Source organism: Sapajus apella, unplaced genomic scaffold (assembly GCF_009761245.1).
Source record: "Sapajus apella isolate SASKATOON/1434 unplaced genomic scaffold, GSC_monkey_1.0 scaffold72, whole genome shotgun sequence".
In the NCBI taxonomy this organism is placed as follows: domain Eukaryota; kingdom Metazoa; phylum Chordata; class Mammalia; order Primates; family Cebidae; genus Sapajus; species Sapajus apella.
The window spans coordinates 1,339,194-1,364,458 of record NW_022437012.1 but is presented as its reverse complement, the minus strand read 5'-3'; the positions used below and the strand labels follow the sequence as shown (position 1 = coordinate 1,364,458).

Sequence of the window (25,265 nt, the reverse complement as noted above, 5' to 3'; positions counted from 1 at the left end):
AGCAGGACTGGAAGGTGTGTGGGTCCAAAGCAAAAGGAAACAGCCCCCTCACACACTCAGGATGTCTGCTATTAAAAGAGTAGAGAGGGCCGGGCACCGTGGCTCATGCCTGTAATCCCAGCACTTTGGGAGGCCAAGGTGGGTGGACCACTTGAGGTCAGGAGTTCGAGACCAGCCTGGGCAACATGGTGAAACCCTGTCTCTACTAAAAATATAAAAAGTAGCTGGGCATGGTGGTGTGTACCTGTAATCCCAGATAGTTGGGAGGCTGAAGCAGGAGAATCGCTCAAACCCAGGAGGTGGAATGCAGTGAGCTGATACCGTGCCACTGCAATTGGGCCTGGGCAACAAAAACAAAACTCCATCTCAAAAAAAAAGCAAAGAGCAAGCATTGGAGGACATGGAGAAATTGGAGAAACTGAACCCTTGTGCACTGCGGGTGGGAATGTGAAATGGTGCAGTTGCTATAGAAAACAGCGTGATGGTTTCTGAAAAAATGAAGCAGAGGGGCCAGGCACGGTGGCTCACACCTGTAATCCCAGCAATTTGGGAGGCTGAGGAGGGTGGATCACCTGAGGTCAGGAGTTCAAAACCAGCCTGACCAAGATGGAGAAACCCCGTCTCTACTGAAAATACAAAATTAGCCAGGCGTGATAGTGCATGCCTGTAATCCCAGCTACTCGGGAGGCTGAGGCAGGAGAATTGTTTGAACCCAGGAGGTGGAGGTTGTGGTGAGCCAAGATCGTGCCATTGTACTCCAGCCTGGGCAACAAGAGTGAAACTCCGTCTAAAAAAAAAAAAAAAGAAGAAGCAGAATTAACATAAGATCCGGCATTTTCACTTTGGTGTGTATACCCAACAGAACAGAACGCAGGGTCTCAATGAGATGTTTGCACAGCCGCATTCACAGCCACATTCTCACCATAGGCAAGAGGTGGAAGCAGCCGCAGTGTCTGTGGCAGGTAAGTAGATAACACAGTGAGGCACACGTGATGGAATGATCCTTCAGCTTCCACAAGGAGGGAAAGACAGGCCACGACACAGGTGACCATGAGGACATTATGCCAAGTGGAATAAGCCAGTCATGAAAAGACAAATACTGTATGATTCCCCTGATGTGCGGTACCTGGAGCAGTCAAATTCACAGAGACAGAAAGTAGACTGGTGGTTGCCACGGGCTGGGGGGACAGGAGGGAGTGGGAGGGAGCGTTTAATGGGTGTAGAGTTTAGAGTTCTAGGGATGGATGGTGATGGTGTTTGCACAATACTGGGAATTTATTTAATACCACTGAACGGTACACTTAATATCAAGGTTGTGACTTTTATGTCATGTATATTTTACCACAATTAAAAATAATTTTAAAATTAAAACAAAAAATAAAGTGACCTGTAGTGGTTCATGCCTGTAATTCCAGCACTTTGGGAGGCCAAGGTGGGAGGATCACTTGAAGCCATGAGTTCAAAACCAGTCTGGGCAACACGGCAAGACCCCATCTCTGTTTTTTAAAAAAGTAAATAAAGGAAATGGCCGTGGACTAACAGGCTCTTATGGGCCAAACTGGTAAGAAGCCCTTGGTGTTGTATTGTGTAACCTTCCCATCAACCTCTGTGAGAGAGCTCCCTTCATTCTGACACAGAACCGGTGGCTCAGAGGTGTGCCTTGTCTTCTTCAAGGCTTTCACTGGTCTTTATGTCTCAGGTGAGCGCTGGTTTCCTGCGTTGTGCTGAGCTGTAGGACTGGCCCTCAGTCTGCTGGCTGGGGCTTCTGATTTCAGCTGGGAGCCCTCAGGCACACAAGACAATGGAAAAGGACAAGGGCCGTGTAATTGGTTGTGAAAATGTATGGACAGATCAGGGAGGCATGAGTCATGGACAAGGCTTCTTAGAGGAGGAAGTGGGATATGGCTGGGCCACCACTCTCGCCCCAGCCCTTCCCAGGGTTCTGCTGGGTGGGAACAGGCTGTGTGGGATTCTTCGGGAAAAGGGCACGTGCCACTGGAGCCAGGGGAGGAGCAGGGCCTGGGGAGCACCTCCCTCCATCCTCCTGGTGTGGGAGAGCTGCCACATACTGTCTCATTGGAGTCCCCAGCTGTCCTCACTGGGAGATCTTTTCGTATCTGAGAGCTGTTTCTTGGGCCTGCCACTCTGGCCTCTTCTCTCAGCAGTTGGGGGATTTCACAGTGTTGGTGCGTGTGGGCCCCAGAGATTTGCCCACCTAGAGATGCCTGGGCTTGGGTAGGGTTGTCAGATTTTGCCAATAAAAATACAAGATGCCCAGTTAAATTTGAATTTCAGATATGAAAACACATTATTCTTCATATAAGTATGGCCCCTGTATTGCATCGGTGTTTCTTCTGCCCCCCGCCCCCAACAGTGTCTCACTCTGTCACCAGACTTGAGTGCAATGGCACAATCTCGGCTCACTAAAACCTCTGCCTCCTGGGTTCAAGCGATTCTCCTGCCTCAGCCTCCCAAGTAGCTGAGACTACAGGCATGCACCACCATGCCCAGCTAATTTTTGTAATTTTAATAGAGACAGGGTTTCACCATGTTGGCCAGAATGGTCTCGATATCTTGACCTCATGATCTGCCCTCCTCGGCCTCCCAAAGTGCTGGGGTTACAGGCCTGAGCCACTGCGCCTGGCCTGCATTGGTATTTCATGTGGCAACTCTAGTCTTGGGGCTGTGTCCACTAGAGAAGGGGCAGTGGATGATGCTCTCGGTATTCCAGGGCCTGCTGACCCTAGACAGGATCGGGGCCTGCCATAGACATTGGTTGTATTAGTCTGTTCTCACATTGCTATAAAGAACTACTTGAGACTGGGTAATTTATAAAGAAAATAGGTTTAATTGACTCGCAGTTCCATAGGCTATACAGGAACTATGGCTGGGGAAGGCTCAGGAAACTTACAATCATGGCAGGAGGCGAAGGGGGAGCGGGCATATCTTCACATGGCAATAGGAGAGAGAGAGAGCAAAGCGGGGAAGGGACACACAATTGCAAACAACCAGATCTCGTGAGAACTCACTATCAGGAGAACAGCAAGAGAGAAATCCACACCCAGGATCCAACCTCCTACCACATCCCAACCCCCACACTGGAGATTGCAATTCCACATGAGATTTGGGTGGGGACACAGAGCCAAACCATATTATTGGACATCCAGGCCCGGGCCCAGCCAGTCCTGGCTCTGCTGAGACATATGAGGCAGTCTTGGGTGGAGCTGCTGCCCCGTGTGGGCTTACCAGGCAGGTAGCAAGGGCTTGTCATTACCCGCCATGATGGCTCACAGCCTCTGTGCCTGCCAGTGTGCTGTGTGTCGCAGAACCTCAGCAGTCAGTAAGCTGTGGTTAGTAAGCTGAGCTCTGCGTGGGCCTTCCCCACCTCCTGCCTGTGTCACCAAGGCCTCCACGTAGCCTTGTGGCTGCAAGCATCCTTTCCTATGTCCACCACCTCAGGCCAACCTCACCAGGGCACCCCAGTTCATGAATAGCACCCCTTCATCCTTGAGTCTCCTAATCACCCTTCCAGCTGCTCCCTCATCCATCCATCCACTTATCTGTCCTTTCATCCATGGACAGATGTTTGTTAAGACCTACTGTGGGCCAGATGCTGTGGCAGCCCCTTTGATGTAAAACTCCCCAGCTGCTAGGAGGGATGAAAAGAATTCATAGATATGAGCTCTGGTCAGCCAAAGGACCCGTTTCCCATCCTCAGGCATCAGGTGATCTGGGAAGAGATTCTCCAGAGGCAACCTTTAGACACCAGCCACTCCTCCAAGTTCCTGGAGGTGGCTTCAGGCTGTGACCTGATGGGAGCAGGCATGTGGGGAGGCCAGGAGTCCCAACAGTCAGGGAGCTGAGCTGGCTCTGCCTAAGGTGTGTGAGGGATTCCCCCACGTGGTCTCTGCCTCTTCTGTGTGCCCTGGTGCCGCATGCACATTCAGGAAGAAGGAGAGCCGTGGGACATTCGAGCCACAGTTTTCTGGCCACTGGTGTCTGGCACAGCTCCTGCAGATAGCAGGGGCTCAGCGTGGACTCATTGACTGACTGTCCCTTTACAGATGAGAACACAAAGGTCTGGAGAGGGGAGGTGACCCGTTAGAGGTCACACAGTTTTGCAGCATGCAGGGGAAGGTGGTGGACTGGGGCAGGGAGTGCAGATATGGTCATCAGGCATGCTTGGTTTCAGGCTTGGTCCACTTTTGTGATTTTGGAAAGACATTGAACTCCCAACCTGATGGGCCTCACCTGTAAAGAGGAAATCACAGCTCCCTCTCAGGCTGTCAGTGATGTGCTAGGCCCAGGACCTGGTGTGGTGAGATCCTGAACTGCGAGGGGAGGGGAGGAGTGCACCACAGTGTCACTTGAGAGGGTCCTCACGGCCACACCTGCCCCAAGTCCCTCAGGGCCTGCTGAGCTCTGGGTGGGCGTCTTCTCCTACCTGTCCGGGATCAGGGCAGAGAGCTTCCTGGCCCCAGCAGCAGAGAGTAGGAATCGGACCTCCTGCCAGTCCGCCTTCCTGGTGTGCTGTAGGAACTGGGGGCCTTGCTCCGGGTGTGCACAGCTGCCTGCAGAGCTTTCTGTGATTTATGGCCCGAGTGTCGAGGCTGAGGCTGGATTTACTGCCTGCACAGGCTGTGCAAGGAGGCCCCATGTGCACCCCTACCCCAGGGCAGGGTGTGGAGGGGAGGGAGCCCTGAGCCCTTGCATCTGGAGCTTTCCCAGTGGGGACCAGGCCTCAGTGGGACCTGCCGGAGATGCTGCCTTCCCACCCTGGAGCCCACAACCAATGTCATTGGTTATTTGTGTTCCTGTCTGCCAGAGTTCTTCTTGGCCATTTTAGAAAATTAAAACCCGACAGAAAAATGTATTCTAGAAAGGGGAATTGCCCTTTGATTCCCAACCCAGAGATGAGCATTTTACTGGCTTGGTGGTCTTACTTCCTGGTGGAGCTATGGTCTGGGACCTTCTGAGGGGTGCCTTTTACCCCCACACCACCCTGCATTCCTCAAGCCTCTGACCCTTTGGCCTTCCTGCTCTCTAGAGCTCATGCAGGGAAGGAATGGGGCTGTCTATAAAAAAAAGTCACAATTTAAAAAATGCTGCTGGGTTTGGCATTTGTGGGGGGGACAGAGTGACAGAGGCTGCATGGGGCTTTGCCGAGGGGCCAATCCCAGTCCTGGGGTAGCCCATGGTGCTGCCCCTCCTGAGGCTGGAGGAGGAAGGGGGATGGGCTTGGAAGACAGAGAGGCATCCACTTTCCCTTTGAAGTGCACTCCCCGACCACCCCATCCTGGTCCTAGAATCAGCCTCCAGCAGTAAGCAGTGACTAACGGGCCCTCAGGCCTCTGTGACCTCCTGACTCTCTGAGGTCCCGGGTCTCCTCTATGAAGTGAGGATTGCTGTGAGGTGCCAGGAGAGCACAGTCCAGCATCTGACAGTGCCAAGCCTGCCACAGGCCTCTAGCCAACATCCTTTCATTCCTCCTTGCCCTTCCTAACTCCGGTCTTCATGTCCTCTTTGTCTGTCTGCCTGTCTGTCCAGCCGCCCAGAGCTGGCTAGCTGCTAGGGTCATGTGCCTCTGCAGATCAGGAGCACCCCTGGGCCCAGGACCTGAATCCACCTGGCAGCGGTCAGCATGGAGGATGGGTGGGCTGCAAGTGTGACTGTGCTTCCCCAGGGAAGAGCAGGTGGTTGGACTGCAGCCTCAGGTGCTCTGATGTTGAAAGGGCAGCAGAGGTCATGGGGAGGGTGAGAGAGCACCTGTGGCCAAGTGCAGTCCCTGCAGGGAAGACCTTGAGATGCCATCAGGAGGACAGCCTAGCTGGGGAGGGAGGGAGGGGCCGAGCAGGGTCCGGTCATGCTCTTGGATGAGGCTGGCTTCCTGGTAGGCTGCAAATCATATTTCGCCTTGGGAAGAGCTCATCACAGAATCTAGACACTCGAATCTCGGTTTATCTCACAACGGAGTACTAGGTAGCTGTCACCCTGTGGCGGCTTTTATCTGGTTACCTGGAGGTGGGTACCAAATCTGCGGCAGTTGTTCCTGTGCAGGTCGTGGGAAGCACAGAGCACACGTCTGCGGGAAGAGGGAAGGGGGAGGACACGAGCAGGAAGGCAGTGGGGATGAGTAATAGCTAGGAAGGCATATGTCTCAGTTACAGACACACTTGACTTCATTTCTGGGAGGTAACACTTTGTAAACTATGACGGCAGAAAGATGAGTCCAGCTAATTCAATAATTTAAAATTGACGTTGAAATGCATGAGATTTTTTTTTTCCTAATGTGTTTTCCAAGCAGATTTGTTTCTGTTGGAAGATGAAAGCTTCTCCTTTAGCAAATGACTTGGGCCTCTGACTTTCTAAGACAGCAATTCCCAGGAACATCTGGTGAGTGCCTGCCGGCTGGCTGGGCTGCAAGGACCACCTAGAGAGATGGCGGTGGGGAAAGAGAAGCCGTCAATACAACCAATACAATGGGAAAAGTGGTTTTCAAAGTCCCTAGTAAGTCTGTTATGGCGGCAATGACTACACTGAGAAACAGAGTCAAGCTTTTGAATCTGTTTGGGAATCAGCAATGAGCAGGAGCTTTTTTTTTTTTGGTAGCGCCCTGCAAAGGGCTGCAAGAAAAGGCAGGCTCGGGGCTACTGCTCAGGATCTCAAGGAGGGCTCCCATGACACACTGCCCTTACCTGGCGCTTTGCGTGAGAAGTCAGGAGTCTGAGCTTTTTTTGGATGAGGGGTAGATCCCTCTATCCTAGTGATGTGAATTAAAGATCTTAGGTCCTCCCGTAAAGACCTCCCCCAGCCTAGAACTTTGGGTTTTCATCAAGTGCCCAGGAAGGAGTGGGTACACGTGGAGCTGTAACTAGCCATTTATTCCTGCATATGAATGAGTCTGTGCAACCCGCACCTGAGGCGAGAACCTCTGGGCACTGAGGGGCGGTGAAACGCAGACTGGAAAGCTGAGAGAAGGGTGAGGGCGAGCTCCTCTTGCTGTGGCGGCTTGGAGAAGCGCCTGTCCAGAACCACCAGCAGGTGAGAATGGCTGTTCCCCCATCTGTAGATTGGCAGCTCTTTTTCTTTTCTAATTGATGCAGTCACCAAAGATCAGATGCCCACAGGGATGCCCACAGGAGCTTGCCAGGCCTCTTTCTAATAATGCTACCTATATATACACTCCTGCCAGCTTATGGAAGCGAGTCTCTACTGCTGGCTAATGTTCTGGAAAATCTGTCAGCCGTCCCTCTCCACGCCCTCCCCCATTTCCTTCCTGGCTTTTGAGCACCCATCTCCCTGTTGTCAAAGCACCTCTAGGAATCCCAACTTCAAACCCTGCCTCTGGTTCCTCTGGGGTTTGGCAGGAAGATTGTCCTGTTTGGTCTTCAGCTCTCTTGCTGCCTTCCTCCCACAGTCTCTCCAAATCTGTGATCTGAGAGCCGATGATCCTCTCTAGTCCTCTGGACTCCACTGCACATGGACCCCTGGAACAGCGCCTTAACCTTGATTCCACATCCACCCCTCACAGCCCAGTCTTCCCACCACAGCTGAAGTGATTTTGTTTTTCTTTTTTTTCTGACAGCTTCTTGCTCTGTCGTCCAGGCTGGAGTGCGGTGGCACGATCTCAGCTCATTGCAATCTCTGCCTCCTGGACTCACTCAACTTCCTATCTCAGCCTCCCCGGTAGCTGGGACCACTGGGTGTGCACCACTGTCTGGCTAATTTTTGTATTTTTTATAGGGATGGGGTTTCGCTGTTACCTAGGCTGGTCTCAAACTCCTGACCCCAAGAGATTCACCCTCTTTGGCCTCTCAAAGTGCTGGGATTACAGGCATGAGTTACCACGCCTGACCCAGAGTAATCTTTTTAAAACCAAAGTCAAAGCATGTCAGCCTCCTGGCTTGAACCTTGTGTTAGTCCATTTTGTGTTGCTCTAAAGAACTACCTGAGACTGGGTAATTGATAATGAAAAGAGGCTTAATTAGCTCATGTTTCTGCAGGCTGTACAGGAGGCATAGCACAGGCATTTGGTCCTGGGGAGGCGTCAGGAAACTTCCAGTCATGGCGGAAGGCATTGGGGGAGCAGGCGCATCACATACTGACAGCGGCGATGAGAATGGGTGGGGAGGTGCCACGCACTTTTAAATAACCAGACCTTGTGTGAATTCACAGCAAGAACTCACTCATCGACAACGGGCTAGCACTAAGCCATTCATGAAGGATCTGCCCCCATGATCAAAACACCCCCTACCAGGTCCCACCTCCAACACTGGGGATTACATTTCAACCTGAAGTTTGGAGGGAATACACATCCAAACCATAACAAACCTCTTGAGCAGTTTCTACCACACTAGGAGTAAATTCCAAACTCTTCCGTATAACCTAGAAACCCCTGTATCATCTGCCTGCTGCCTCCCCTTCCAGCCCTGTGTAACTCACTTTCCCCTGCTCACCGTTCCAGACCTCCTGGCCATTCATTGCAGTACCAAGCTTTCTTCTGCTTCAGGACTTTGCACAGGCTCGTGCCTCTGCCTGACACACTCTCCTGTCCTTCCTCCCTACCTCAACTTTTGCCAAGATTGATTTTTCTCATCCTTCAGTTCCTAGCTTAAATGTCACCTCCCAAGAGAGACTGTTTTTGACCACCCAGTCTAAAATAATTTGTAATGACACAATTTGTAATTATTGGGGTGCTTATCTGTTTACTGGCCTCTTCTCTATCCTTTTGTCTGAGTTGTTCACCTTGCATCGGTCAGAGCAGGCTAAGCTACATGCAGTAACAAACTCACACATCTTAGTATCTTCAAACCATAAGGGCTTATTTCTCAGTCATGCTAAGTGTCCATCACAGGTTGCCAGGGGGCCTGTGCTTATTGTAGGATCCCTGGCTGATGGAGCAGTCACATTTCCTAACATTCTCAGTAGCCATACCAAGGACGAGAGAGCTCTGGAGGGTCTTATATTGGCAATTAACTTCTCTAGCCTAGAAATGATTTATGTGTCATTTCTGCTCACAAGTGATTGGTTAGAGCTAGTCACATGACTCCACCCAATTACAGGGCTAGGAAGTTCCCAGTGCCCAGGAGAGAGTAGAAATGTTTGTCAGACAGCACTAAAGACTCCCACAGCAATCAATAAATACTTTAGAAGGATAGAGTGTCTAGAATGCTCCTTCCATGGCTGCAGGCGTTTAGAGCATCCTTACGGAGTCCTGCTGGAGATTTTGTGTTTCTGCTGCTCAAGCCCCTGGCTCTGCCAGGAGTCAGAATTCTGGCAGCAAAATGCAGCAGAAAAGAGGTCTCCTGAGACCTGGCATGAGCCATCTTAGAGGCAGCCAAGGCTGGTGGCCTCTCAGTGCCCTTATCCTGTTGGGACACGTTTCCCCTGTTGATGTACTGTGTGAGACAGCCCCGCCAAAAGGGTTCTGCCACTCCTCTCTGAATCTGCCACACAGCTCAGGGTCTGGCATATCCAGAATCTGAACAGATGATCCTGCTGGAAGAGTCCCAGTCGGACCCCTCCGAGCTCTAGGCAGGCAGAGAATGAGTGCAATATTGCTCAGAAAGCCCAGTGCATCCTGTTACCCATGCAAACGAATGGCACCTCAGCATCCCAGGAAATGTGGGGGAAGCCTCCTGCAGCTGCCGTGGGTCCTGGGGGATGGGGGGCAGGTGGGAACAGGAGAATCCTGGCCTGTGACCTGATTTCTAACCCTTTTCCCTCAATTACAATACCCCTTCCACCTGGGTAGGCTGCTGCAGCTGCTCTCCTGTCTATACTTGCATTTGACGAAGGGTACCCCCACAGCAGGCCCTTTCCACCAGGCAGTCACACTGGATACAGATGGGCTTTGGGAGGAAAGGCTGTGCCAGGTTGGTGATCACACACTTGACTGTACATTGTGACCTCTGCTGGCAATCACGATGTAAGCTCACATTTGTGAGGCATTTACCAAGATCCTGGCACTGTACTGAGAGATCTATGTGGACTCTCATGTAAATCTTCATACCTACAGTGTAGAGGTGCTGCTTTTGGGCAATGGGCGAAACTAAAGCCCACAGAAGTAGCTTCCTAATTAAGTAACTGTAGTCATAAGGTGTAGCCCTCCTTTAATCCTATGCTTCCAGGCTCCAAACCTGTGTACTTGTTACTCCGTAAGAAAAGCTTTGGGTCTGATTCCTGTTCTAGGTTATAAATACTAGGGAGCTTCCTCTTTGAGAAGCCTCCTACCCCATCTCCTTACTGTACCTAGCAGAGTGTCTGCCATATAATTAGCACTCAGTGAAAGTTTTAAATGTGAGTGAGGAGGGTAAAAACAGAATACTTAAAATAGTAGGCTAACAGTAGGATATTCTCGATTGCATTTTTTGTTAAGTTGGTCACTAAGGTAAAGCTTCTGTGCTTTTTCATATTGATGTTGATAGAGGGGCTGGATCTGGTCGTTATACATAGCAATCTAATCATGGCCCAAAGCCTCCAATATAGCACACATACATCCTAACTTATAATGATCAACAATGAAATAATTAATTACACTGTGCTAGCAGCCATGGATATCACATTGCATATGGTTCCCTTCCTTAGAGATAAGAGAGGCAGACATTTAAATTGTTCGTTGCGAAGCCTTGTGACGCGCATGACGTCTGCGTAGGAGTCGGCGGGGCCACAAAACCTGTGGAGGCAGAGGTGGGTAGGGAGGAAAAATCCACCGAAATGAAGCTCTATTGGATACAAAATTACACGTTCCCGAGCTTTGGCGGGAGAAAACCTGTTGGCCAGGAGCTTGCCCACTGCACTTCTGCCTCGAGCCTATGGCTGGGTGGGATTCTGGCCCTTGTAGGCGGCTTGGGTCCAGTTACTGCGACGCACTAAGTAGCTCCATTACTGCTAATGGGATGTCATCAGCGAAGCGAGTGGTGGCGGCAGGTGGAGTCCCGCCCCAGGACCCCCTGGCGGCGTCCCCAACGCTGCGCTCAAGCACGCTTCGCCACCTCATAATTTTCTTCTGTTTCTGTATGATCAGGTCTGTCCTTCGCTTTTGCTTTCCATTACTTCGTCCTGGCCCTGGCCTGAGTCTCACAACTGGCGCCCCACCTAGCCCGCTCGCACCCGCCCTAGGGGCCAGGCCTGCAGCTCCGCCACACCTGCAGGGTTGCAAGCCGCGCGTCTGCCGCGGAAAGAAGGAAATAGAGGGGGGCGGGGCAGGCGCCCCCGGCCCGCCCCTTCTGCGTGGGGCTGCTTTTCATTGGAGAAACCTCACCCCCCCGCCGCCAGCGGCTTGGAAGATTCGCCTTGGATTGGCTGGAAGCCCCCGATGGGCGTGGCTTCCGAGGAGAGGGCGAGAACGGAAGCGAGGGCGCGCTCTCGAGAGGAGGGGTTGCCTAGGCGACGCCGGGGGCGCGCTCGGGGGGTGGGGAAGCGAGCCGGGCTGCTCAATGACAAATCGGCGGAGGACGGCTGGGGTCCGGCCCCGGGAGGGGGCGGGGCGCGTTTAAGAGCGGCGGGCCGGGTGCGGACGGCGGAGGCGACTGGACGGATCCCTGGTAAGGGCGCGGCGCCCGCGGGCCCCGGGCGGGGTGAGGCGCGGCGGACTGGGGAGGGGGGTGCGCCGCGCGCCCGCAGCCTCCTGCTCCTGCGTCCTCAGTGCCGGGCTGTGGCCGGGCGGCGGCAGGACACGTCGGGTCCCGAGGCTGGCGGAGGGCGACGCCCGGACAGCGGCCCCGCTCCGCTGCGGCGGCTCCCTGGGGAAGCCTCGGCCTCCCGGGCCGCCCGGGCTGAGAAAGTGGGGGCGGCCTCCGCCCCTCCCGTGTCGCCGCCGTTCCTTCGCTATCCCGCAGATGGCTCTGCTTCCACTTCCTGCCGCGGGCCTCCGGCCCGGGACTGTCCACTTCCTCAGTGCCCCGGCTGCGGCTTGGGCAGGGCCAGGGCTGGGAAGTGTTGCAAAAACTTACAGCCCTCGGAGCTTGCGCTCGCCGTGGACGGGGCGGTGTTCCTGAAGGGCTCCAGGTTGCGGGTTTGGTTTTGGTCCTATCTTGCGGATGAGCATGAAGTTGTTTCTCCGCCAGCCTCTCCCTGTGCCTCCTTTCTGATGGGGGCCAGCGGCAAAGGGGACTTTAAGGGGACTCAGCGTGACTGAGCCTGGACCGGGCATCGTAGCCCGGGTTCTCGCCGCCTGGGGGTGGGGTGTGAGGTTATCCGTACTCGGCACAGGGCTGCGGGGCGCGGAGCTCGCTGCGTCCACACTGCTTGTGTGAGCACTGTCCTCTGTGTGCTCATTTCCAACGAGAAACGTTGGAACTTTGGTGTTCTTATCAGGCGAGTCTTCTGGAGAGAAGTGCTTGTGCCTGGCGGACTGAATGAAGTGGCCGTGGAAGAGACTTGGCTGATTGCTCATCTGGGTTACCTGTGACTCGTCTTCAGCCCTCGTAGAACAGTGCACTTTCTGCTCTGTCCTGGTTTCCTGACGTTTCTTCTGAAGTTTTGGGGATGGATGGTGGACACGGAGCATCAAGAGGGGGTAGTGAATCTTTTAGAGGTGTCAGTGACTGATGCTCTCAGCAGAGCCGTGAGATTCTTGGATGTCAAAGCTCAGCTCAGAACACGTCAAGGCTCAGAATGTTGCTTACGCCTGGAGCAATGGAAGCACAGTATCGAAGTTCCCAGAAATGGGGCGACCATGAACGGTAGCGCTGCATATTGGGAAAAACAGGAGGGGTGAGTTTGAAGACCTAGGTTTGATGCAGGTTCTGAGATCTTACCAGTGTTGTGAAGTGGAGCACGGTCTTTCACTCTCTGAGTTCCAGAGTCAATAAGTCTAGGAGGGTGATGATAGTTATCCTAATTGTTAGGATCGAACGAAATGGGAGCGGGGAAGAAGAAGGCCAGGGAGACGTTTATCTTGTGCGTGGTTTTAGTTGTCATCCTGTCTGCTTTATTCTGTCCACATCTGCGGCTTTCCTTCGTTGTCCATTCACATTGCTTCCCATTGGAAGCAGCACTCTTATCAGAGATCTCAGCCAGATCTCCCTCTGCCCGAGGAGCAGAACATTTTCCCAGGGTTGTGTGTGGAAAAATAGTGTAAGTTATTTGATATCTTTTGGGAACTTGGGACCTAGAACATAAGGATAGAAAAACAGGATTTAGAGTCTTTCACGGCATGTGAAGAGATCTTGGTAGAAGATGAGAGTAGAAAAGTTCTAAATTCTTGCCTTGGCTGAAGGTGGCTTGAGATTCCATGAAAAATTGTAAGTCTGAGAATTGAGATAATTTTTTTTTTTTGGAGTCAAGGTCTTGCGCTGTTTCCCAGGCTGAAGTGGAGGCTCACTGCAGCCTCGACCTCAGGTGATTCTCCCACCTCAGCCTCCCGAGTAGCTGGGACTACAGGCTTGCACCACCACACCAAGCTAATTTTTGTATTTTTTGTAGAGACAGACTTTCACCATGTTGCCCAGTTTTCACCATGCTGCCCCAGCTCAAGCCATCCTCCCACCTTGGCTTCCCAAAGTGCTGGGAATCACAGGCGTGAGCCACCCTGCCTGGCGGGGTTAATCCTTTGTTCCAAATCACTTAATGCTACTATACCTCTTTGCATTTGGTTACTAAATTCTTACCCCCTCAGGTAATTTATGGAAGTTAGAAACATCATTAGAGACCTTTCTTGAAAGCTAAATTTGGAGATAATGTAACAACCTAGAACTAGAGTGGGACGAGATCTAGGTGAACTCTAGGTTTCCAGTGTAACTTGTCTCAAGATGGTATACAGGAGTCCCACTTTTCATTGTCTCCAGTTACTGCTAAACAGCCCCTGCTCTACACATGCAACATGCTTGTTTTTTCGTTTTTGTTTTAAATGAATGCATGTTGTTGAGAATTCTGAATGTTAGCACAAAGGGAGCCGAGTACAGAGGAAAAGCAACTCTTCCCTCGTCACATGGTGGAGGAGGTAAGGAGAGAAACTAACACTTATTGAGCATCAACTGTCTGCTTGGCACAGACCCACTGATCCAAGCCATACCTGTTAAAGATATGGCCTTGGAGATTTGACCGTGGGCAGTCTCTGTTAGCTCTTCAGTTCTTTTGGTAGCTAAGAATATAAGTATTGGTGTATGTGAACCTATATTCTTAGATATTCCAAAAAGCAGAGGGACCAGTAGGCAAGTTAATGAGACTTGGATGGGTGACTGTGGAAAGAAAGATGAAGGGGATGTGAAAGTGAGTGTCAAAGAGGGATGGTCTATATACTTAGTACAGCAGTTGCAAAATACTAGCCAGGTCTCAATTTCAGGTTTGTCACTTTAAAAAAAGTAACTGGGTATAATTTTCCTGAGTGTTCACCTGGCAGCTTTTGTTTTTGTTGTTGGTGGTGGTGGTAGTGACTAGTTGTTTTTTAGTTGAAATCTAAATGCAGAAAAAGTTGCCATTAATTGATAATTGCCAAAATGTTGTTTTCATTGTTGCTTTTGTCAGTGCTTTGTGGGCATTTTATATATAGCATTGTCACAGCCATGTAATTTTAGTGAGAATACAGCATGAGTTGAAGGAAATACGGGAATTTGGTCCTGTGTGCCTCGCTGCCTGTGAAGTTTGTCCACCTTTTGAATGAGTTTTCTGTTGCTGCAGAACAAATTTCCCCAAACTGAGCAGCTTAAAACAGCAGACGTTTATGATCTCACACAGTTTCTGAAGTTCTAGAATCTGGGGACAGCTTGGCTGGGTGCCTCTGGCTCGTGGTCTCTCCTGAGGTTGCTGTCATCTGAAGCTCGACTGGGACTGGAGGATCTGTTTCCATAATGGCACACTCACATGGCTGTCGGCTGGAGGCCCCAGTTCTGCACCACGTGGGTGTCTCTATAGGGCTTTTCACAACGTGGCTTTTCTCCCCAGAGCAAGTGATGTGGGTGGGTGGGGGGAGAGGGAGAGAACGAATATAATAATGACCAAGATGGAAGAGGCAGTATGCTGGTGGCTGTGTCCCCACCCAAATCTCACCTTGAATGGTAATCCCCATGATCCCCACATGTTGTGGGAGGGACCCAGTGGGAGGTAATGGAATCATGGGGACAGTTTCTCCCATACTGTTCTCCTGATAGTCAGTGAGTTCTCATAAGAGCTGATGGTTTTATAAGCATCTGGCATTTCCCCTGCTGGCACTCATTCTTTTTCCTGCCGCCCTGTGAAGAGGTGTCTTCTGCCATGATTTTAAGTTTCCTGAGGCCTCCCCAGCCCTGTGGAACTGTGAGTCAATTACACGTCTTTCCTTTATAAATTACCCGGTCTCGGTTGTTTCTTCATGGCAGCATGAGAACGGACTAATACAGTGTGTAATCTTGGAGGTGGCATACCATCTCATCAGTATACAAACCAGAGCTGGTACAGTGTGGGAACGGACTACAAGAGGGGAGGTCAGGGCACATCAGTATTCTTGGAGGCTAGCTACCACTACTGTTTTAAGGTTTAGACCAAACATCATTGAGAAAGTCTTTCTTTCAGTTGCTTACTGAATTATATTGTACTGCAGGAGATGAAAACACAGCTGGGGTCTTTACTATTCTAGAAACTTTAATATTATATGTGAAACTTTTATATTCTTTCTTCTGGTCCTTTGTCAGATGCTGGAATTAGCCAAGTATGCAGTAGCTTTGGAAATTACAAACTCAAATCTTTCTGGTCCCTAAACCAAAAGGAACATCTGAAAATTTTTTTTCTTTTCTTTCTTCCCCGTCCTCCCCCCAAGACGGTGCCTTACTCTGTCGCCAGGCTGGAGTGCAGTGGTGCGATCTCAGCTCACTGCAACCTCTGCCTTCTGAGTTTGAGTGATTCTCGTGCCTCGGACTTTTGAGTAGCTGGGATTACAGCCATGCGCCACCATGCCGAGCTAATTTTGTGTTTTTAGTGGAGATGGGGTTTCTCCATGTTGGTCAGGCTGGTCTTGAATTCCTGACCTGAGGTGATCTGCCCGCCTTGGCCTCCCAGAGTGCTGGGATTACAGGTGTGAGCCACCGCGCCCGGCCTGAATTTTTTTCTTTAACCCTAAAACAAGTTGGTAAAAAATTATTGCCAAAGTGATCTCCTTTGACGAATGGCTTAAAATTAGCCATTATCTGTGAGTTCTTAAAAATAAAACTCATTGGCAAAGTAGCTGAAAAATTTTGGAGAACCTAAACCCTCTTACTCCTCCCCATTATTTTAAAACTTTGGAGACTGCTTATTTGCCTAGCAATTCTTCAGTTCTCTTTTGAAACCCTCACACATTTTAATTATCCACCTGGATAGAAGGGCTCTATTTTTGTAGCCTCCAGATGAAATCTTCCTGAAGTGCCTACAGGTGGAGAGAAGTTTCTGAATCCTGAGTCTGAGCCTGGCTAAGTGACCTCTACGTTCCTTTAATCTCTAAAAATTCTCTGATCCTAGTATTTTTTTAATAATGAATATCCTTTGAGTTGTGCATATTTGTAACAAAAGATTTCATTAATCATGTTAAATTGCAACCTCAGAAGACAGGCTCTTCTGAGAATAGCTTTTGTTCTTCCCAGTCCAGTTGAAGGTCGTTGGATTCGCTGTTAGGCCGAGTTGAAAAGTCAGCACGATTTGCACTTCCTCTGCTTCCTATTTTTGGCCCCTTTCCCATCCTCTGCCCTAATTTATGCGCCAGTATCTTTTCTTTTCTTTCATTCTACCTTCCTTGTAATCCCCCTCCTTCCTTCCACAGGAAGGGTTGGTGGCCAGTCCTTTACTGCTGATTAGCTGATCCTATTGTTAGGAATGAATTTTAGCCCATGTGCTACCTCTAGTAATACTTGCATGGCAAGCCTTTCTGTTCACTTAGTAAACGCTGCTTTATTTATTTATTTATTTTTTTTTGTGATGAAGTCTCACTCTGTTGCCCAGGCTGGAGTGCAGTGGCACTGTCTTGAATCACTACAGCCTCCATCTCCTGGGTTCAAGCGATTGTCCCAACTCAGCCTCCTGAGGTGATGGGACTACAGGTGTGCGCCACCATGCCTGGCTAATTTTTGTATTTTTAGTAGAGACAGGGTTTCAACATGTTGGCCAGGCTGGTTTCGAACTCCTGACCTCAAATGATCCACCCGCCTTGGCCTCCCAAAGTGCTGGGATTGCAGACGTGAGCCACCGCACCTGGCCTCATTTTTTAACGTCCCAAGTAGGTCTAAAATTTAGTCACTTTCCTCATGTACATTGTCATCTCCTTAGTCCCCATCATGTTGTGGGCCTGTCCTGGTGCATACCCACACCTGCCCTTCACCCCTCTGTTTTTCTGCTCTGTAACCGGCATTATTTTTTCAACATTCAAGTCTAATTATGTTACCCATTTACCTGAAACACTTCAATGGCTTTCCAGTGCTTTCAGGCAAAGGTTCCAAATCCCTAAAGTTGGCCTACAAGTCTTGAATGATCCTGCAATGTCATCTTGTACTGGGCTGCACTTCTTTCTCTCTGCTGCAGGTAGCTGTGAAAGTCTTTATTCAGTTTCTTGACTGGACCTTGCTCCCTCTTGCTTCAGACCATCCTGAATGGTGTGTGTGTGTTGGGGGGGTTGGGGTGGTGGAAGGAGGCCTAGGTAGGAAAGTGCTTGGCACATTCACACGGCTGGAAAAAGGCCACGGAGTCCATAGCCAGTGCAGGGTTTAGCTGCTGCTCATGGTGAGCCTTTAAGGAGTGTTAAGCACAGTTTCATGTGCAGTGTTAGAAACTCCATTGGAAGGACTGTGTGGAGAACAGATTGAAGAAGGCCTGGAGTGGCAGTGAGGGGTCACTTAGGAAGCTGGGGCTGTTCAGTAGATGGTGGCAGAGAAGGTGGAAGAAGTGCATGGATTTGAAATGTATGTTGGAATCAGTAGAGCTGGTCATGAATTGAGCTGGGGAGAGGCAATGGCAGTCAAAAATGACTTCCAGGTTCCTGGCTTTGGTAATGATATGGATACTAGCAGTGACTTTACAGTGCTAGATGGGGGATAGTGGAGCAGGAGCAGATTTTAAGGGATTTTTAGCATCAAGAGTTGTATTTTGGGACTAAATTGAGAATTTTGTGGCAGCCCACTGGGCAGGGGTGGCAGCAAGGCAGAAGGCTGTGAGCCTGGGGGCCGGGAGAGCAGGCAAGGCTGCATCCTCCGGGTTCCTGAGTTGTCTGTAAAGCCACTGGGCTGTTTGAAGTCAGTTGCCTGGGAAGAGAGTGCAGATGAGGAGGGAGCAAGATGGAGCTGAGGAGTGCTGACATCTAGACGGGGAAGAGGAATGCCTGGCAAGTGGCGTTGAGAGCAGGCCCAGAGAGCCACCTGGGAAGCGCTCAACCTGTGGGAGAATGTGGACTGTGGAAGCCAGGAGGGATGGCTTCTGGAGGGGCACGCTGGGAGGGACCTATTCCAGCCTGCTGCAGGCCTTCCCTTTCCAGGCAGCTCTTGCTACCTGCTCATTTTAAAGAGGTAGAAGGCATGGGAAGGAAGAAAGAAGAGTTTTTATTGGAGCTAGCTACGTGGAGTGTGTGCGTGATCTTGATCTCACACATTTCTGTGAGCTTATGTTGGGAGGAAGTTGGATTGGAATGGTTTCCATAAATAGGGAAGGAAACAGGCCTTTGCTACTTAGAGTAGGGTTTGTGGGTCAGGAGCAGGATTTGAGATTGGTTAGTGGTGCGGAATCTTGGGCCCCGCTCCAGGCCTGTTGGATCAGAATATGCATTTTCACAAGATTCCCAGGTAAACTGTGCATTAAAGTTTGAGGAGCGTTGGCATAGATAGTTCCTGTAGAGGAATTGTGTCATTAGCTAGAAGGATATGTGGGGATCAAAGGCACGCATGTGTGAATCTTCAGGGTGAAGATTCAATAGAACGTGTCTACATGCCGTTGGGGATGATCTTGGAGCGAAGTAAAGACTGATGGTGCAGGAAAAAGGGTCGTGGCAGGGATTAAGTTCTTGGGCATGGTGGCGGTGGAGGGCTTGGCCTTTGCTAAGAGCAGGAATGTGTGCTCCATGTGGCTGGAGACAAGGAGAAGAGGGCATGGAAGGTTTATAGATTTGGTGTTCTCTGGGACAAATGAGGTGAGGATATCTGTCAAGAGAGAGCAGAGGGAGGGCACAGGGGAGAGTCATATTGACATTTCTAGGAAGTATACGGGAGTGCCCATTCGTGGTTTGCGATCATAAGTGCATTGAAAGGGAGTGCTGAAGCTGCTTTCTTGAGTTTCTTTCCCTCATCAGCAGCATTTGCGTGCTGTGTGCAGGTGCTGAAAACTGAGTGAGATGGAGGGGAAAGGAGCAGGGAGATGAGGTATCTGCAGGAGAGCTTTTCTCATGTCAGGCTTTGGGATCTAAGCTGGCGAAGGGAGGCAGTGCAGCCCAGAGGTGCTTGTTATGCAGAGAGAGTGCTGGGGCCAATGCTTGCAGGTGTCAAGAGGGCAGATAATTGCGTGTGGGGATGGTATGTGAACAAGTGAGCGAGAAGGATGGAGGCTAAGGCTGGAGGGTTAGAGGAGATAACTGTTTCTGGTGATGGTGAAGTTCAGGGTATGACCATGACAGTGATGGATAGAAAGAAGGAAAGGGTTTTTGGAGAAGAGAGCATCAAGGACTTGAGAGGGGCCAAGCTTGGCTGGGACTTCCATATGCACAGATGTCACTGGGGAGGATGATGGGAGTAGAGGTAGATCAGAAGTCTGCAGACTAGAAGCAGATGTCCTCAATAAATGAGAGATGTGACCAGGATGCCTGCAGCTGATAGTAACACGGTGAGGGACAGGGCTTTATGGCTGGAAAGACCAAGCCTCAAAGGTGTGAGGGCTTTTGTAAGAGGGAGGGGACTAGTGGAGGTGCTGAAGTGCAGGTGACATTGGGGAGGAAGGGAAGGACATATATCTGGTCTGTCTGGCCCCGAAGCACATGGCACTGGAGGAGAAATAGCATCTGCTTGATGTGGTGTTCCTAGGGCACACCCAGGTCTCAGACAGAGCTAGAAGGTAGAGGAACATCCTTAGAAGACATGGAGGCTCCTGAAGGGTTTGCGGTGGTGCCCGAGGTTGCGGAGGCCAGCTGGGAGATGGATGCATTTCAGGAGGTGGATGCAGTTCTGTGGGGTTGAGAGCCCTAGTCATAGGGAAGCCCGCACTTCTGCTGGTGACTCTTCAGGACAGATGGCCAGCAGTGTGCTCCCCCTTAGAGTAGCGTGGTCCTATTCTAGCACCATAGTTCCCAGATGTGGCTGGGGATATGGCAGCTTCCTTGTGTGATCCCCTCAGGCTTCACACACTGACCCAGCAGGGAAGAGAAGGCAAGACTGCTTCTGTTAGAGCCATTTCAGGAGTTGCTAGGGAGATTTGGGACAGGGACATCCTGAGATGCCCATTGGTTATGCCTCTAAGGCGAATTACATTGTATTTTGGGTGATGAAGAAAGAAGGGTGTGAAGGGCGTCTTTTGATGAGAATAAGCCTGTGCTTGTTTCTGGGTTGAGTATGCCTTTGGTTCGCATTCATGTGTCACCCCCCCGCCCCCCGCCACTGCCTTGCATAATCCTCTAGTGAGTCAGTGGCTGAAGGAGGCCTGGAAGCCAGGCCCTTTCATTCCTCAGGACAAGGGGAATTGCATCTGAGCAAAAAGTCTCTTGCCTTATCTTTTTCTTATTGACTGGCAGCTTTCCCTGCCTTAGCAGATATTTGGCTCTGAAGCCAATTTCTTTCTCAAGACTTTCTAGAATGTTAGAGAGAGATTTATTTATTTTGAGACAGGGTCTCACTGTTGCCCAGGCTGGAGTGCAGTGGTCAGTCACAGCCCACTGGAGCCTTGACCTTCCTGGGCTCAGTGATCCTCCCACCTTAGCCTCAGTCCTGAGTAGCTGGGACTGTAGGCACATGCCACTACACCCAGCTAATTTTTGTATTTTTTGTGGAGCTGGGTTTCACCATGTTACCCAGGCTGGTCTTCAACTCCTGGGCTTAAGCAATCTGCTTCTTTGGCCTCCCGAAATGTTGGGATTACAGGCGTGAGCCACTGTGCCCAGCCTAGAGGGATATTTAAAAAGCTACTAAGTGCTTACTGAGCACTTCTTTTAGTAGGTGTTCCCGCATTTAATCTTCTTAACAGTCCTAAGGATATAGCCCTCCTGTATTTTATTTTACTTTTATTTTTGAGACAGTCTCGCTCTGTCACCCAGGCTGGAGTACAGTGGCATGATCTTGGCTCACTGCAGCCTCTGCCTCCCAGGCTCAAGTGATCCTCTCACCTCAGCCTCTGAGCCCAGCTAATTTTTTGTATTTTTGGTAGAGATGGGGTTTCACCATGTTGCCCAGGATGGTCTTGAACTCCTGAGCTCAAGCAATCCACCCACCTCAGCCTCCTAAAGTGCTAGATTACAGGCATGAGCCACTGCACCAGCCTGTCCTGTATTTTATTTTAGTTTAGCATTTATTTATTTTTTGACATGGAGTGTTGTTCTTTTGCCCAGGCTGGAGTGCAATGGCATAATCTTGGCTTATTATTGCCTCTTCCTCCTGGGTTCAAACAATTCTCCCTGCCTCAGCCTCCCAAGTAGCTGGGATTACAGGTGCCTGCCACCATGCCCAGCTAATTTTTGTATTTTTAGCAGAGATGGGGTTTCACCATGTTGCCCAGGCTGGTTGCAAACTCCTGACCTCAGGTGATCTGCCTGCCTTGGCCTCCCAAGTGCTGGGATTGCAGGTGTGAGCCACCACGCTTGGCTTATTTTATTTTTTATTTTTAGTTTTGAGACAGAGTCTCACTCTGTTGCCCAGGCTGGAGTGCAGCGGCGTGAGCTTTGCTCACTGTAACCTCTACCTTCTGGATTCAAGCAATTCTCCCTGCCTCATCCTCCCGAATAGCTAGGATTACAGGCATCCACCACCACACCTGGCTAATTTTTGTGTTTTTAGTACAGACGAGGTTTCACCATGTTGGCCAGGCTGGTCTCAAACTCCTGATCTCAAGTGATCTGCCCACCTCGGCCTCTCAAAGTTCTGGGATTGCAGGTGTGAGCCACCATGCCTGGCCTTGTCCTGTATTTTATAGATCAGACTGAGGGCAAGAAATGTTAACCAAGCCCTTAGCTTCGTAATGGCAGACTTCAAGTCAAGGGTTTGTTTTCCTGTCCCATGCTGTGGTTGGTATATAACTACTTTGTAAAAATTTTGGGGCCAGGCGCAGTGGCTCACGCCTGTAATCCCAGCACTTTGGGAGGCCGAGGCGGGTGGATCACGAGGTCAAGAGATCGAGACCATCCTGGTCAACGTGGTGAAACCCCGTCTCTACTAAAACTACAAAAAATTAGCTGGGCATGGTGGCGCGTGGCTGTAGTCCCAGCTACTCAGGAGGCTGAGGCAGGAGAATTGCCTGAACCCAGGAGGCGGAGGTTGCGGTGAGCCGAGATTGTGCCATTGCACTCCAGCCTGGGTAACAAGAGTGAGACTCCATCTCAAAAAAAAAAAAAAAAAAAAAAAAATTTTGGTAAAATGTACATAACATAAAATTTAACATCTTACCTATTTTTAGGGGTACAGTTCAGTGACATTCAGCACATTTACTTTGTTGTGCAGCCATCACCACTACCCATCTCCAGAACTTCTTCATCCCAAACTGAACCTCTGCACCCGTTAAACACCAATTCCCCACTGCCCTTTTCCACAGCCCCTGGCGGCCACCATTCTGTTTTGCTTTCTGTCTTGGCATGTGATTGTTCTGGGTACCTCCTATCAGTGGAATCATAGTATTGTCCTTTCGTGCCTGGCTTATTTCACTTAGCATAATGGCTTCAAGGGTGATCCTTGTTGTAGCATGTGTCGGAACTCCTTTTTTAAAGCCTGAATATTCTGTTGCAGATTTTCACCACATCTGATTTATCTGTTTATTTATTGATGGACATTTGAGTTGTTTCCACCTCTTGGTTATTGTGAGTAATGCTGATGTGAGCATGGGTGTATAAATATTTGTTCAAGTACTTGCTTTCAGTTCTTTTGTATATACAGCCACACGTCACTTAATGACAAGTATGTTCCAAGAAATGCTTTTAAGCAATGTCATTGTTTTGCAAACGTCATAGGGTATACTTACTCAAACCTAGATGGCATAGCCTGCTACACACCTAGACCAGATGGCACAGCCTTTTGCTCATGGGCTACAAACCTGCATGTCAAGTTACTGTACTGAATACTGTGAGCAATTGTAACACAAAGGTGAAGTGTTTATGTAAACACATCTCACCGTAGGAAAGGCCCAGCAACAGTAGGGTACTATAATCGTATGGGACCACCATTGTATATGTGGTCTGCCATTGCCTGAAACACCTTTATTTGGTGCATGAGTGTGTAACAACTATTTTTTGTTGTATATTTCCTCTCAGGTATTTGTTTTAGGGCTGCCTGCCTGTGCATTTTTCTCCCTCTTTAGTGAGCTTTCTGACCCGTAGGTCTGTGTCCTTGAAATAAATTTCAACATTTCACATCATACTTGAAGCTCTTCCCCATCCCACCCCAGTCCACTCATAAGAGCCCAGACCGTGTAGTGGCTCAGAGTGTGAACAGCTAGGGCTCCATCCCAGCCCTGCCATCCACTAGTTAAGTGACCCTGGACAAATGATACAAACTCTGTTTGAGAGTATGCGATGTAATAGTGATGCTATAGAAGTAGTAGTAGAATCTGTTTAAGTCTCAAAATAGGATTTTATTTGAATATGTAATTCAGAATAGGGACGTGTATACTAGTTCTAAATTTGCCTAAAGCTGTTAGGAGTCTCAGTAGCTCTAATGTCTCCAAGGCTGCCTTTGCAGGTAGCAGGAACTTCAGAGTGAGTCTGTATAAATAGGTAACCCTCTCTAAGCCTTGCAAAATCCCAGATTCCATGGGTGGGTAGAGGAGAACTTTATATTTCAGAAATAATTTATTTAAAAAAATGAGCTTGCAAATTATTCCTGCCATTTATTGTTGCTTTCAGGAAAGTCATCAGATAAATTAATTAGCATTTCAGAGCTTACCAGGTTTCACAGTGGCTCATGTCTGTAATCCCAATACTTTGGGAGGCTAAGGCAGGAGAGTCATGTGAGGCTAGGAGTTTGAGACCAGCCTGGGCAATATAGTGAGACTGTGTCTCTACAAAAATTTTTTAAAAATTAGCTGGGCATGGTGGCATGTGCCTGTAGTCCCAGTTACTTGGGACGCTGAGGTGGGAGCATTGCTTGAGTCCCAAAGGTTGAGGCTATAGTGAGTCATGATCACACCACTGTAGTCCAGCCTGGGCGACAAAGTGAGACCTTGTCTCAAAAAAGAAAATAAATACATAAAAATCTTACCAGTTACTACCTATCCTTTTGAGACCTCACAACCCAGGTGGAGAACACCAGCTCTGGTGTTTTATCTACTAAATGTTGAGCAAGCATCCCTTAAGTACCAGGCACGCTGGGCACACAAAGATGAATGGGCTTTTGAAGTGTGGTGGGAGAAACAGACCTCATCTTGGGGGATATCACCAGTTTCCCTAATTGAAATGGTAGACAATATTGACAGGCATGGGGGCCCGCTGAGACTGGGAGGATGAGCTTGCTGGGGGATGTCTAGGAAGGTGAGGAGGAAATATTCCAGCTGAGTCTTAAGTTATAGGCGATCCTCCTCCATCAGAAGGAAGGGCAGTCCTGGCAGAAGAAATAGCATGTGCACAGAGGTGCAGACCAGAAGCAGTCTGCTGCTTACAAGAAGGGACTCCAAAGCTTCTAGTTCTTGTTTTAGTTAGTTTCATTTGTTTTTGTTAATTTAGTTTTCCTTTTTTGGGGGGGTGGCGAGGGACAGGTAAAGAGTTATCCATTAGGGGACAGAGATACCTAAAACAAATTTCCTTAGGCACACAGGAGTGCTAATTCAAATTGTTTTGCAAATCTAATGTCAGGAAAAAAACCAGCCAAAAATTGAAAGAAAATTTAGATTACTTAATTCAACTGTCTGATTTTTATAGACATGGAAAGCGAGTCATAATGTTATGAGCATATAGATATATTCCATTTCTTGGTGCTAATAAGAATAGCAGCTACACAAGGGAAGGGGAACTTGACCAAGGAGGGCACTTGACTCAGGCCAGGGTCTGGGTGTGAGATCGGGAGGGCTGGGTCCGTCATGTCTAAGACTGGGTCAGGGAGCAGGGCGGGCCAGACAGACCAGTGAGGCAGATGGAAGTAAGAGTGTGGCGGGCTTATGGTGGCTTTCAGATAGTGTATGTCCCTTCCAAAAGCCGCAACTGCTCTGCAGCACCAGCC

General features: G+C 49.7%; 1 protein-coding gene across 2 annotated transcripts in view; it reads left to right on the top strand.

Moving 5' to 3' along the window:
• The first annotated feature begins 11,324 nt into the window (after positions 1 to 11,324).
• Positions 11,325 to 25,265, top strand: part of RALB (RAS like proto-oncogene B) — a 44,931-nt gene continuing 30,990 nt past the window's right edge. Inside the window, exon 1 of one of the 2 annotated variants that reach the window (XM_032250615.1) lies at positions 11,325 to 11,546. The gene's annotated coding sequence lies outside the window, so the exon portion shown is untranslated. Of the gene's footprint in view, positions 11,547 to 12,172; positions 12,194 to 25,265 lie in introns of those variants that run through there. The other variant, XM_032250617.1, reaches the window with a different exon arrangement.